Here is a 15,188-nt window from a genome sequence, read left to right on the forward strand (position 1 = left end):
GAAAACAGTGTGATAATTTCTAAAAATACTAAAAAATAAAATAAAATAGTTCTAGGGCCTGGCAAGATGTCTCAGTAAATAAAAGCACATGCCTGACATCCAGATTTGACCCCCAAACTCACAGTGGGGGAAAGAAACAACTCCCACAAGTTGTCCTCTGACCTCCCCAAGTGCACACACACAAACACACACACATGCACATGCTTACACATACATAAACATACATATATACATACATACATACATACATACATACATACACACACATGCACACACATACACAGACACACAGAGAGAGACATTCATGCGCTTTCTCTTCCTGGAGCTCGAATGGTGAAAACAGATTCAAACAGATCAATATTTTAGAAAAAAGTGCAATGAGACATGCTCAAGGACTGGGCAGGCATGGCCTGTGACTGTCAGGTGACCAAGCCAGGCCAGCGCCCTTGCAGCAACAGGGGAGACTGGGTGAACCACGGGGTTGGTTTGTTTTCCCACTGGTGTCCTTCACCATTTATTTAACTGTGACTCAGTGAGGTCCAGAAATCTGCAGCGTTTTAGTGAAGTGAAACAAAACCGGATTAACAAACCAGCTCAGTGCCTTTGCTGACACACTGGTAGAATGTCTCGGGTCTTTTCTGCAAATTCTTAGTTTCACATTACTATCATTTGCCATGAGTTAAACAAAGCAACTTTGTTAAATGTGCATAAAAGCATTTGCAGTTGAGATAATAAATAAGTGACTGTTTCCATTAGAGAGCACAACGCCCTGCTTCTAGACTTTCAGCTGATGGCTGATGGATGAATAAATACATCGAAACTATGACAGTGACAGTTCTGAGCTAGTTAAGAAACAATTGCTTGGGGATCAGAAGCGACGAGGCTGAAGAGATGGCTCAGTAGGTCAGAGCAGTTGCCACACAGTCAGGTTTGGATCCCGGCATCCGTATAAATGCTGGAGGTGGCTGCGTACAACTCTAACCCCAGCGCTGTGGGGAGTGAAGACAGGACCGCTGGGGCTTGCTGGCCACCAGTGAGAAAGGAGAGCACGCCCAGTTCCATAGCTGGTCACATGACCGCTTTCAACCACGTGGCAAAGGAACACCTCAATGAGGAAGTGAAATTTCAGCAAATGCCTGAAAGAAGCAAGCAGTGGCCTGAGAATAGACTCCTACATAGAACTACTCAGACTGGAGAAAGCCTGATGTGTTCAGACAACGTGTGTGGTTGGAGCAAAGTCAGCTGCAAGACAAAATGAGCTAATATTTCTCTTCTTAATTAATTAATTAATTAATTACATCTCAAATGTTGCCTTCCTTCCCTCAAATGTTGTCTCTTAGAGGACAGCCCCCATCCTGCATCCCATAATCCAGACACATCAAGTCTCTGCAGAATTAGGTGCATTCTCTCTGATTGATTGAGACCAGAAGTGGCAACCCTCTGTTACTTAAGTGCTAGGGCCTCAGACCAGCCCGTGTGTGCCCTTTGGTTGGTGAGCCAATATTTCAAAGCGTTCTGTGAGAGAGTCAGCATTTACTCCTGTGGCCCTTAGTGGTGATGTGTCTTGACTGCCATCCTGGGACGCAGAGAGCTACCTGGCCTAATCTAGCTCTGGGCTCCATTAGACAATGTCATATTAGGAAACCTGACTCAGTCCCCAACCTGTTGCCTCAGTTGCTTTCTGTTTCTGTGATGAAACACCATAACCAACCTGGGGAGGGAAGGATTTGTTTGACTTGCTGGTCCATCATCAGGAGAAGTTAAGGCAGGAACCTGGAGATAGGTCCGGAAGCAGAGTCTGTGGAACGGCGTTGCTTACTGGTCTGCTCCCGGTAGCTTGCTCTGTTTGCTTCCTTATGGAACCCAGAACCAACCACCTGCCCAGAACAGCGCCACTCGTAATGGGCTAAATATTCCCACATCTATCAGTAATCAATAAAACACCTTACAGGCTTGCCTATGGGCCATTCTGATGAGGGTATGTCCTCAATTGAGGGTTCCCCTCCCCAGATGACTCTAGCATGTGACAAGTTGACCAAAGCCTGGCCAACACGCCCACTCTGTGTTAAAACTCAGCTCTATAATTCCCAGCTGGCATCCGTTCCAGGTTGAACAGCAGTTGTGAGTCATAAGGATAGAGTCCAGGAAGGGGGCCCTGCTTCAGAAATCTAACCTGAAACTCCTAGGAAAGCAGAAGCAAAATGTATCCCACGGAGAACCCACGTCCTTACCGTGATGCACAGCTCATCCAAATAACTGGACAGAGAGAGAGTTTCTGCAGCTGTGGCAGGTTTAACAATGATGTCACCTCATCTCAAGCAATTCACATTTTAAATAGCGTCAGTAAATCCAAAGATGGAAGAACACACTGGCAATAAGGCAGCCATTTGTTCATAAATACGTCTCGATTTCCTTAAAGTGGGGCCCACAAAGGACCCAGCTCAGGGGTAATTGAACTGTGCTGTTCTGGGTGCCTCAGTTTTTTTTTTTTTCAGCAAATTGGCCACTTTCTTTCTAAATGTCCCCCTGGGACTCAGAAGACATTAAACACAATGACGATGCTTGCTGGAGACCATAATCCTATTTCAGGAAGATTCTCTTGGAGGTTAATATGGTTATATGCATATTTTTTCCTCTAAAGATAGCAGGAAATACTTACTTTTCAGTCACTGGTCCAAAAGAATATTAGAGCCCCATCTGGTGGATTTGTTGTTTATTCAGTAAGCAAAATCCTGTTTTCACCACGGCATTATTATACAGCATGCTATTAGCACTTTCAGATTATGTCTCTTAAGACTGGGTTTTGGGAGTTAGTTCCTCCTGCTTAAATCGCTGGATTCTTCTTGCAGCATCTACCCATAGCCCCTTTTATTCCTCCAGGAAACAAACAACATTCAGTCTTCTAAAGCATGAATCATACCACTATGCTTGATGCATAGAAAATAACATTTGAAAATGTGTATGTTAGCACTAGCAGGTGTGGTGATGTAGTACATGACTGTAATTCTAGCACCTAGGAGGTAGATGCAGAAGGGTCAAGAGTTCAAGGCCACCCTCAGCCATTTTGTATGCTTAAGGCCAGCCTGATCCTGTATGCTTAAGGCCAGACCTTATCTCAAAAGGCTGGGAGTGGCTAGCTGACCATACGGCTCAGTCCATAAAGACCTTACTACCAAGCCTGATAACCTGAGTTCAATTTCTGGGACCCACATATGGAAGGAGAGAACAGTATCAGACAAGTTATCCTTTGATCTCTATGTGCACACCAAGGCAGCCCCCACTCTCAATAACAAATTTAACAACAACAACCAAAAAAAAACAAAAAAAAACAAAAAAAAAACCTTTTATCTTTAAAAGAATATTCTAGGGCTGGAGAGATGACTCAGTGGTTAAGAGCAATGATTGCTCTTCCAAAGGTTCTGAGTTCAATTCCCAGCAACCACATGGTGGCTCACAACCATCTGTAATGGGATCCAATGCCCTCTGCTTGTGTGCCTGAAGACAGCTACAATGTACTCATATACATAAAATAAATAATTCTTTTAAAGAATGAATAAATATGCTACCAAGGTAGACATGTTAGATAACCACTGGTATAATCAAATTTTATTAAACAGACCTTACAGGTGGACATAAGAATGACTGGCCAAGTTTCAGAAAGAAAGTGCTAACAGCATTCACGTTCTCAACGCTGGACACAAGGTAAGACTGCTGAGGTGCAAAAGCTGACAGGTGGCAGATGGTTCGAACAAAGTGTTGCTGAGAAAGAGAAAACGCTGCTCCATTACAAAGTAAAGCAAGTCTGAGCTGCACCGAGCTCCTGATAACCTGGGGACGGACGGGGTGGGAAAATTAACTCCAGACTTTTTTAACGTATGAGAACCAACTCACTGAAGTTGAGGTTAGCCAAGTGCCAACATTTTCAGCAGCGTACCTCAGACATCAATACTAACTGTACTCTTAGTGATACAGGATAGGCCAGACAGAACTGCAGGTTGATACCACGTGACTGCTCCAAACCAACCAGGACCAGTGTAGCAGACGCAGAGGGCTGCTAACCAACCTCGCTTCATTTTGTGGCATGTCCATAACATAGGACTTGCACCATTGCCTGCTCTCAAGCACCTGATACCATGCCCTGTTAGGGCAGCCCTTGCTCCCCCCTACCCCGCCCCCACTCCTCCTGCTTCTTGTCATCAATAACCCCTTCGCTATCAAAGCTTACATATAAGTTCAACTACGCATGTCTCGAGAAACCCATCTGCACCACTGGGTCCTTTCCGTAATAAGTTCTTCCTTTACTTAATCTGCCTCGTGTCATCTTGTCCTGGAATTCCTTTCTGTGGCACAAGTCAAGATCTAGGTTTCCCCATCAGAGATCTCTGAAAAGACATGATCGGGCTACCTGGCTGTTAACATCTGCTGCTGCTGCTGCTGCTGCTGCTGCTGCTGCTGCTGCTGCTGCTGCTGCTGCTGCTGACAATCTGAAGTAATGGGTCTGAGATGGAAATGCGACAGATAGAAGAGATATGAAACTTGCATATCATAATGTAACGTGGGCTACACGGATACTTGGCATCACTAGTAAGAAATAGTGAAAAGGGTGAGTCGCCAGCAACCTTCCCAGCACCTATTCCCAATATCGGCATTATGCGGTGTGGCCATCTGCCTAGCTCAGCTCAGCCAATGAGGGGCCAGCTACCCAGCTCAGCCAATGAGAGGCCAACTGCCCAGCTCAGCCAATGGGAGGGGGGCAGCTGCCTAGCTCAGCCAATGGGGGGGGGCAGCTGCCCAGCTCAGCCAATGAGGTGCAGATGGAAATCCCTGAGTCAGGCTTCCAGGATGAAAAGGTAGCACTTCAGGGGAAGGGTTTGCCCCTTCTAGTCACCTTGCCCGTCTTCCTTCCAGGTGTAGAGATACAATGCCCTGAGACACGAGGGCAGCCATTTTTCAGTCACAAAGATGAAAGGCAGATGGAACATGAGTCAGACAAAGGAGAAAGACTCTGGATTTATGGTAAGAACTCAGAGACTGGCTCTGGGTTTGTTATGAGGGAAAATGAACTCCTTATTTAAGACGTTGTGCTTACTCATGGCAAAGGTAATCTAATCAGAACTAATGAAATGTCTATCATTGTAACAAGAGTCGATTCAAGTGGGCATTCTGAGGAAAAAACAAGAACAGAGAGAAAGACGGGAACTTGAGAGGGAAATAACTAGGTTGGAATCATTTATAATCTAGTGAAAATGACATACTCAGAGATGATTTCAACATATATGTTTAGCACTAGGAAGAGAGAGAGAGAGAATTCTGTAAACACTTAGATGCTGCTCTATTGCTGTGAAGAGACACCATAATCATGGCAGTTCTTATAAATGAAAGCATTTAGTTGCGGGCTGGCTTTACCGTTTCAGAGAGCTAGTCTATGATCATCATGGCTGGAAGAATACAGGCATGGTACTAGAACAGTATCTGAGGAATTTATATCCTGTTCCATAGGCAGCAGTGAGGGAGAGAGAGACAAAGACTTGGTGTAGGCTTTTGAAACCTCAAAGCCTACTTCCAATGACACACCTCCTCCAAAAAGGCCACACCTTCTGATCCTTATGAAACAGTTTCACTCTCTATCGACTAAGCATCCAAACATATGAGCCTGTGGAGGCCATTCTTATTCAAACCACCACACACACCAAGAGGAAATAGACAGAGGTAACGGATAAAAGAAAATAATGCCTAGAGACATTGCACATGCCTATTTTGACAAAAGTGACCTGATTTTTAAGACAAAATCTGTGCACTTGATGTGGCTTGTCGGTAGCCGTGGTAAAAGCAGTGTTGGTAAGCAGTTGATAACAGTGCAGGGCAGCTGTTGAGTTGCAGTAGATGGTGGAGTAGAGGCTGGAGCTGAGTGGCCCAGCACTTGTCCAACATAAGGCAGGGCCTGGGCTCAGTCCCCACAGTATGGATACCCAGTAGGGGGTGGGAACCTGCTCTGTCTATAGCTCAAGAAATAATCCAAAATTGACAAATGGGACTCTGTGAAATTAAAAGGCTGCTTCACAACAAAGGAAATGATCTCCAGAGTAAGGCAGCCTGCAGCATGGGATGAAGGTCTTTGTCAGCTACACATTAGGAGGCTATGGAAAAATTACCAAAAAAAAAAAAATCTACATCTTGCAATCAGTAATCAGGAGACAGTTGTTAAAAGAAGAAACCCAAGTATTCAATAAATACTTTGAAAAGTGTTCAACATTCTTAGCCAACAGGGAAGTGTAAATTAAAACTGCCTCAAGATTCCGTATCACTCAGGTCAGAGTGGCAATCACCAAGAAAACAAGGGACAACAAATTTTGGCCAGGATGTGGGGATTAGAAGGCTGGGATCGTTACTTACTGCAGAGACTGTAAACCTGTGTGACCACTATTTAAATCAGCATGGCTTTCTACCATATAGCCCAACTATGCCGCTCTTCCATATATACCCAAAGGACTCTAAGTTAATACCGCAGACATTCTTGTATACCCGGGCTTGTTGCTGCTATATTCAAGTCAGCCAAGAAATGGAGCCAGCTTAGATGGCCATCAACAGATTAATGGATGATAAAATGATAGATAAAATATCTTTAGTTCCCAGATTAAGTGGACATACTTTGTTCTGATAATCAGATCAGCTGTGTTACTGGGCACAATGGAATTTTATGCAGCCAGGAAAAAATAAAATAAAATCATAATATTTGCAGGAAAATATGTTCTGGTAGAAAGCATTTTTATTAAATTATTTTATTTACATTCCAAATATTGCTCCCCCTTTCTGGTTCCCTTTCCCCAAGTTCTTCACCCAACCCCTGCAGCCGTCCAGCGGCTAGAGGATGAACACAGTTCACCTGAATGGGGGGCTGGAAATGAAAAGGGTAGGAGGTGAGAGAAGCATGAAGTCAAGGCAAGGTTCTGATCAGGGATCAAAGTACATTTCTGCAGCTCCAGCTTATAAGCACTTCAGCAGACAAAGCTCTTCTTGAGAAAGTTTCTCTACAGACTAAACATAGATAGGAGTTCCTCTTGGCTATACACACTACTCTCTAACCTTGGCTACACAGACCGTTCTCATAGCCTTGGCAATACACACTGCTCTCATGGCAGGACTCTGGCTCTCCACAGATCCCCTCTTTTTTATTTTACTTAATAAAGGATGCTCCAGATGAATATACCTGTCTTAGGTTGGTGTCTACATTGCTCCTTCTTACCCGTCGTGGAAGCATACACAGCACTGATGTATGTTCTGTCTTAGGTTGAAGGAGCTGAAGAACACTCTTACCCGTCACTGGTCGTATTCAGTCAAACTGGAGAGGAGGGGGTTTTAAGATGGAGGCCATGTATCTGGCTCTTCAGATGTGAAAATTGTGACAACGTATACCAAAGGACACTTGGCAGCAGTAACTAGAGGAGCAATACTATACCAAGTCTGACAGCAACAGCGATGCTGTGTTGTAGGAGTGCAGGCCAAGAAGGAAACCAACCCTGCAACTGTCCTAGCAGATCTCTAGCTGTTTGAGATGCATCAAAATGTAGAGGCTCTGTTTTTTTAAATTAATAACTACTTGGTGTAACTTTAATAAGCCCAAAGATACATTGGCATGATTCCACACCTTGCAAGTGGGATTGCACACTCTCCCAACTATATATAGTATCATTAAACATTTTTGGCATAATGCAGATCCATTGATAACTAACATGACATCTAAATATAATTTGTATTTTAAACCCCTGAATTTCTTTCCCCAAGAAATTAACCACAAGTAAGGCATCTAATTTCTGTTACATCATATCATCTGTATCTTCCTGGGTATGCAATGCCATGGAAACATTTATGGATAAATTATATACAAAATGAGCTGTTTGAACACTTTGGGATAAGGTAATAGCAGCTGTAGTAGCAGTGGCCATTAAAGTAATCACCTCCTATAATTAACCAATCATGCATTTAGGCCTGGCCAACGCCTTTGTTAACTCCTCAATTACCTATAAACCCTTGTCATCAAACCAATCTTCAGTAATATTTACAGGAACCATCACAAAAGCAGGTTGATGTAAAATCATTACAGAACGCTTAGAACAGGCTTTTAAAACATAATTAGTCAAATTACAGCCAACACCAGACACATCAAAAGTATTATTCTCAGAATGTAGACTAATGCTAATATTTCCTACTGATAGGACAGGAGGCATGCAAACAAATGCTGCAATAGGCCCTTTCATCCAAGCTGGACTTGCTCTTTCAGGCTGACCACTCAGATCATCTACGGCAGCACCCAACTTCCATACATGTTGTTGCTAATAACCTGTGTGAGTCTACCAGAGTCCAGCAGACAACGCTGATGAGGGGAGGATAGGTGGAGAAGGAAAGACAGTAGCATAATTAGTCATACTAGCCACTCCTCTATATTCCAACCAAATGTAGACCAAAATCTTGAGGTGAGTCCCATGAGGCTGATAAAGCACAGGCTTATTCCCACACATGTTTTCCAGGGAATTGTGACATTTGTGCACTCCCTCATCCCACAGTGAGGAAAATGCTACAGTACAGCCTTTGCATGAGTCAAGATCTTTGCCCTGCAATGCAGTAGGAGATACTCTCGGACCTCCAGTAGAGTTCTGCTTTGAAAAGCCTGTGGAGACACCAGCTCCCAATCCTTGGTCATTAATTTCTCTACTGATAGTGAAATTTCCTCCAGCAGCCATATCCATCAACTTAGTGTTGTTTATCATTACCACAACTTCTGGCCCTTCCCATATCGTTGGATGTAAAATGGGGAGGGGGGAGACCAGGGACATCGCCCCTATACAGCTTCCCTACCATCATTGTCAGGGAAATATGCAAGCTCACGATCAGCCTCATTCTTTGTCCCAGCATCAGCATGCCTCATTAACCACTCTGGCAGCTAGCATGCTCCTTCAGCATCCTGCAGAAAAAAACACAAACATGACCTCTTCCCCACACTCAGGGAGTTCCTTGGCAACTGAATTTTAAAATTTTAAAATAAAAGGCATAATTTAAATAATCTTGTGGTATATGGGAATATAATTTCCCCTTTTTTATTTTTTAAAGATATTATTTTAAAGTTCCGTGGGCCTGTTCCACAATATCTTGTCATTGAGGCTTGTAAGGAATCCCAGTAATATGACTAATATTAAATTGTTAACAAACAATCTTAGGGGTCAGGAATTTAGCTCAGTGGTAGAGCACTTGCCTAGCAAGCATGCAAGGCCCTGGGTCCGGTCCTCAGCTCTATTAAAAAAAAATCTTAAATGCCTTACTGCAATAGCCAGTTCCATTATCAGTTTCTATCTTATTTGGAAAACCCAGTATAGAAAAACATCGTAGGCAATGACTAATTCCATTTTTAGTTGCTTCTCTTGTTAAAGCAGTTGTAACCAGAGAGCCTGAAAGGGTATCAGTAGTCACATGTACATATTTTTAATTTTCAAGATCAGAAATATGAGTAACATCCATTTGCCATAATTGATTAGGTATGGGTCCTCAAGGATTAACACCTGTAGTGGTTATTCCTGGTTGTCAACTTGACTATATTTGGAATGAACTACAATCCAGAATTGGAAGGCTCACCAGTGACCTTAATCTGGAGGCTGGGAGATAGAAGTTTCTGACCTGGATCTTGGTATGGAGATCTTCAGACATAGTGGCTATGGATTCCAGAAGATTAAGACAGGGAGATCTCCGAGTTCAAGGTCATCTGGAATTAAAGGTGTGGTGGCACACACCTTTAATCTGGGCTACACCTTCTCCTGGAGATCATATAAGGACATTGGAAGAAGGGAGTCTCGCTCTCGCTTTTTTTGCTTGCCATGTGGGACTGAGCAACTGCTAGAGAGATCCTTGGACTTCCATTCACAGCTACTACTGAACCATTGTTGGGAATTGGACTGCAGACTGTAAGTCATCAATAAATTCCTCTACTATATAGAGACTACCCATAAGTTCTGTGACTCTAGAGAACCCTGACTAACACAACACCATTATGTGATACATGAGTCACTGAGGGCACTGACGATAAGTCTTCACAATTTGATGTGCACATTCTCGAGAAATAGCAAACTGTTGTCTTAAGCTATTACTATTTTGATGACATAAAGAATGAGATTGTTGTGCTAATTGTTCCTCTGTAAAGTCTGTAATCTGCCTTGTATGCAAACCTCCCGTGGCATTGCCCTCACTAAGGGGTCCAGGCAATCCAGTATGAGCTCTTAGATGTCCTATAAAGTAAGGACCAGTACATTTTCTTAAATTAAGCTGTATTTACATAAATAATTGCAAAATTTGAGAATTAGCAGTATCTTAAAAAGGGACAATTTCAAGCAATTCTAAACCATGAGCTATATATCAGCTATCAGTATACAAGTTAAAAGCTTGATTTTTCAACATTTCAAAAACAGTGACTACAGCAAGTAATTCAATTATTTGGGAAGCGGGAGGAAACTCAAGAGAGTGAACATGTGATCTAATTACATATGCTGCCTTCCCTTTAGACGAACTATCTATAAATACAGTAGGCATATTCTCTGTGGGCTGCATGCATACATTTACAGGAAATACAAAAGTATGCATAGAGGCAAATTTTAACAACTTGCCTTTTGGATAATGATCATCAAATTTGCCTGAAAAGTTTGCATGCAATAGGCCAAATATCAGTATTTTGCAATAACCAATTTAATTGCTGTTTGAAAATAAGGAATAAATATTTCTTCAAGTTCTTTCCCAAAATACTTTGGTGATTCTATCCTACAATTCTGTTTTAACATAGTAGCAGCATCGTTAATAGGGTGTTTAAACTTTAATAGGGTATTTGGAGATGAAGAAAGATGAATCCACATTAATGGTCCCTTTTGCCAAAGGGCTGCTGTGAAATAGTCAACAATTGATCATAGTCTATACAATGTATCTGTTGTTGGCTAGTAGCTTCCTCTACTTTTCTGAAAAGTTATTTGTCCCTCATCAGTTAATTGTACAGGGGAATTAGGATTCACATTCCCCTTGAGAAATATCAGAGTTTTAAGTTCTCATGTGGCAAGCTTTTTTTTTTTAAAGATTTATTTATTTATTATATGTAAGTACACTGTAGCTGTCTTCAGACACTCCAGAAGAGGGCATCAGATCTCATTACGGGTGGTTGTGAGCCACCATGTGGTTGCTGGGATTTGAACTTCGGACCTTTGGAAGAACAGTCGGGTGCTCTTACCCACTGAGCCATCTCGCCAGCCCCCTCATGTGGCAAGCTTAAGTGAGGTCTTATTCAATTAACATCTCCTACCAGCTTTTGAAAATCAGTTAAAGCAAGTAAACTATCTTTTATTAATTGAATTTTCTGTGCCACAGTTTGTTTAGGATATAAGTGGTGTCTCAAATATTGAAAAGGATACTGTCTTCAAATCTTTTCTGGAGCAACAACTACTCCCCAAAATTTTAAAGCTTGTTGTATAAGAAGAGCAAAGGCTTGTAGTAAAACTCCTTCAGAGGGATCAGCTAATAAAATACCCATATAATGAATAATGTACACTATAGGATTCAAAGTCCTAAGCTTTTGTATTGAAGCAGAAATAAATTTTTGACATAATGTAGGGCTATTGGCCATTCCTTGAGGCAAAACTTTCCAATGATATAGCTTCGTGGGTTCTTTAAAATTACAAGCAGACACACTAAATGCAAACCTATTACAACCATCAAGATGCAAAGGAATAGTATAAAAACAACCTTTTAAATCTATAATAATTTTATATGGTTTTTTTTTTTTTTTGAATGGCAGCTGGAGCAGGTAAGCCAGGTTGTAATGCCCTCATAAGTCCCTAGCTTCATTCATCTTCTGTAAATCTTAAGTTTGGAACTTTGTTTTGGATTATTGGAATAACCAATCCCATGGACGTGAGTGAGTATCTGAGAGGGGCCAAGTTGAAGGCCAATCCTGTCCGCTAATAGTTGTTACATCTGCCTTGTAAGGTCTGTGTTTCTCTAATTTAGAGTTGAGAGAGAAACCTTCTCTGACGGGCATTCTTCCTTGTGTTCAAGGTGTTCCTAGGCAATAGCTAATGCCTGAGAGGTCTTTTTATGTTTTTTATTATCAATAGCATCTTTTATGAGCGCCCAGAGGCAGGAGGTAGTAGGATCTGCCTGGTGGTTCTCAGAACTTCTCCACCTTTTCCCAGGTTTCTTTATCCAAAGTTCCACCTTCTGGGAACCATGGACAGCATGATTCTATTTGAACTAAAAAATTTTCTAACTTCTGTTTTTTAAACCCTGCTCCTCTCGCCTGAAGCAGCACTTTTAGGCTGCAGACAAATGCCTGTTTAGTATCTCCCTGCCCCGTTTCGCTGTCATCCCTAGGTGAAGTCCCCTCGAATGCAACTCCTGCAACAACAGCCTCTAAAAGATAAGATTTATAACTAGTGCTAGCATCCAAATAAGAAAAGAAGTCGTTAATGCCGTTTGTTGCTTACTGTGCAGGATACTTTTACTTTTTCTGTTTTCTGTGGAGCCCTCCAACCAAGACAGCATTTCTCAGCAGGTCCCCCGTTTTCAGGTCCCTCATTCAGGAGCCACATGTAGCCATCCAGCGTCTAGAGGATGAACAGGGTCCACCTGAATGGAGGGCTGGAAATGAAAAGGGTAGCGGGTGAGAGAAGCATGAAGCCAAGGCAAGGTTCTGATCAAGGCTCAAAGTACATTTCTGCAGCTCCAGCTTATAAGCACTTCAGCAAACAAAGCTCTTCTTGAGAAAGTTTCTCTACAGACTAAACATAGATAGGAGTTCCTCTTAGCTACAGACTGCTCTCTGACCTTGGCTACACACACTGCTCTCATGGCCTTGACTGCTTTCATGGCAGTACTTTGGCTCTCCACACATTCCCCCTCCCCTTTGCTTCCTAGAGGATGGCCCCCCACCAACCTCCCACCTCCACCTCACTCCCATCAGCATTCCCCTTCCCTGGGGCATCAAGTCTCTATAGGATAAGGCACATCTTCTCCCACTGGGCCAGACAAGGCAGTCTGCTGCATATGTGCCAGGGGCCACAGACCATCCCATGTTATGCTCCTTGTTTGGTGGCTTAGTCTCTGGGAGCTGAGGGGTCAGAGTTAGTTGATGCTGTTGTTCTTCCTATGGGGTTGAAATCCCCTTCAGCTCCTTCAATCCTTCCTTTAAGTCTTCCATAGGAGTCCGCAACCCCAGTCCAATGGTTAGCTGTAAGTATCTGCATCTATATCTCAGTCAGCTGCTGGTAGAGCCTCTCAGAGGACAGCCATACTAGGCTCCTGCCTGCAAGCACAACGTGGCATCAGTAATGGTGTCAGGATTTGGTACCTGCCTATGGGATGGATCCCCAGTTGGGGCAGGTCACTATCCAGACTTTCCTTAAGTCTGCTCCATTTTTGTCCCTGTATTTCCTTAAGACGGGGACAATTCTGGATCAAAAAACATGTCTATCTCTTAGAAATGGTCTCTTCAGGTTCCATCTCCCTACTATTGGGCATTTCAGTTAAGGTCATCCCCGCTGAGTTGTGGGAACCACTCACATCCTAGGTCTCTCAGACTTTCTAGAGGTTCCCCCCACACCACAGCCCCCGCTGCTGCATATTTCCATTCATTCTCCCTCTTGGCTTCTCTCCTGTCTCCCCCTATACCTGACCCTGCCTCCCTCTTTTTCCCACCCCCTCCCCTTTCCCACTCAAGTCCCTCCCTCCCTCCTTCCCTTTCTCTCTCCCTCCCTCCCATGATAACTTTGTTCCCCCATCTAAGTAGAATTGAAGTATCTACACTTGGTTTCCTATGGTCTGTGAGTTGTATCATGGATAGTCTGTACCTTTTGGCTAATATCCACTTATCAGTGAGTACATACTATGCATGTCCTTTTGGAAGTGGGTTATCTCACTCAGGATATTTTCTGGTTCCATCCATTTGCCTGCAAAATTCAGGATGTCCTTGTTTTTAATAACTGAATAATATTGCATTGTGCAAATGAACCACATTTTCTGTATCCATTCTGCTGTCGTGGGACATCTGGGGTTTTTGTTGTTGTTGTTGTTGTTGTTGTTGTTTTGTTTTGTTTTCTAGCTTCTGGCTGTTGCAAATAAGGCTGCTATGTACATAGTGGAGCCCAGGTCCTTGTAGTATGGTGGGATATCTTTTGGGTATATAGACAGGAGTGGTATATTTGGGTCTTCAGTAGAGCTATTTCTAATCTTCTGAGGAACCTCCAGACTGATTTCTAGAATGGTTGTGGAGTTTGCAATCCCACCAGCAATGGAGGAGTATTTCTCTTTCTCCACATCCTCACCAGCATGTCCTGTCAGTTGAGTTTTTTATCTTAGCCATTCTGATTGGTGTGAGGTAGAATCTTGGGGTCATTTTGACTTGCATTTCCCTGATGTGTAAGGATACTGAACATTTTTTAAGTGCTTCTCAGCCATTCGAGAGTCCTTTCCTGAGAGTTCTGTTTAGCTCTCTACCCCATTTTTTAAATTGGTTATTTGGTTTTGGAGTCTAATTTCTTGAGCTCTATGTATATTTTGGATATTAGCCTCGATCACATGTAAAGTTAGTGAAGATGTTTTCCCAAGTTGTAGTTGCCATTTTGTCCTATTGACAGTGTCCTTTGCCTTACAGAAGATTTTCAGTTTCATGATTTCCTATTTGTCAGTTGTTGAAATTAGAATCTGAGCCATTGGTGTTCTTTTCAGGAAATTTTTACCTGTGCCAGTGCATTCAAGGCTATATCCCATTTTCTCTTCTATTAGATTCAGTGTATATGTTTTTATGTTGAGGTCCTTGATCCACTTGGACTTAAGCTCTGTACAAGGTGATAAATGTGCATCAATTTGCATTCTTCTCATGCAGACTGCCAGTTAGACCAGCACCATTTGTTGAAGATGCTTTCTTTTTTCCACTGGATGGTTTTGGCTTCTTGGTCAAAAATCAAGTGTCCATAAGTGTGTGAGCTTATTTCAGGGTCTTCAGTTCTATTCCATTGATCAACCTGTCTATCTCTAAACCAAAACCATGTGGTTTTTATCACTATTGCTCTGTAGTATAGCTTGAGGTCAGGGATGGTGATTCCCCTAGAAGTTCCTTTATTCTTGAGAATTGTTTTTGCTATCCTGGGTTTTGTGTTTTTCCATATGAA

At 42.6% G+C, this 15,188-nt stretch overlaps 1 long non-coding RNA gene across 7 annotated transcripts in view; it reads right to left on the minus strand.

The window, feature by feature from the left end:
* Nucleotides 1-226: 226 nt before the first annotated feature.
* Nucleotides 227-15,188, minus strand: part of Gm41253 — a 44,182-nt gene continuing 29,220 nt past the window's right edge. For 5 of the 7 annotated variants that reach the window (XR_874987.1, XR_874980.1, XR_874986.1 and 2 more), the window contains exons 4-5: nucleotides 12,507-12,660; nucleotides 4,170-8,959 (exon numbers count right to left, since the gene is read on the minus strand). This is a non-coding gene — a long non-coding RNA (predicted gene, 41253). Of the gene's footprint in view, nucleotides 1,137-4,169; nucleotides 8,960-9,975; nucleotides 11,330-12,506; nucleotides 12,661-15,188 lie in introns of those variants that run through there. The other 2 variants (XR_874981.1, XR_874985.2) reach the window with 2 other exon arrangements.

The sequence above is a fragment of the Mus musculus genome, chromosome 14 (genome assembly GCF_000001635.26).
Source record: "Mus musculus strain C57BL/6J chromosome 14, GRCm38.p6 C57BL/6J".
In the NCBI taxonomy this organism is placed as follows: Eukaryota; Metazoa; Chordata; class Mammalia; order Rodentia; family Muridae; genus Mus; species Mus musculus.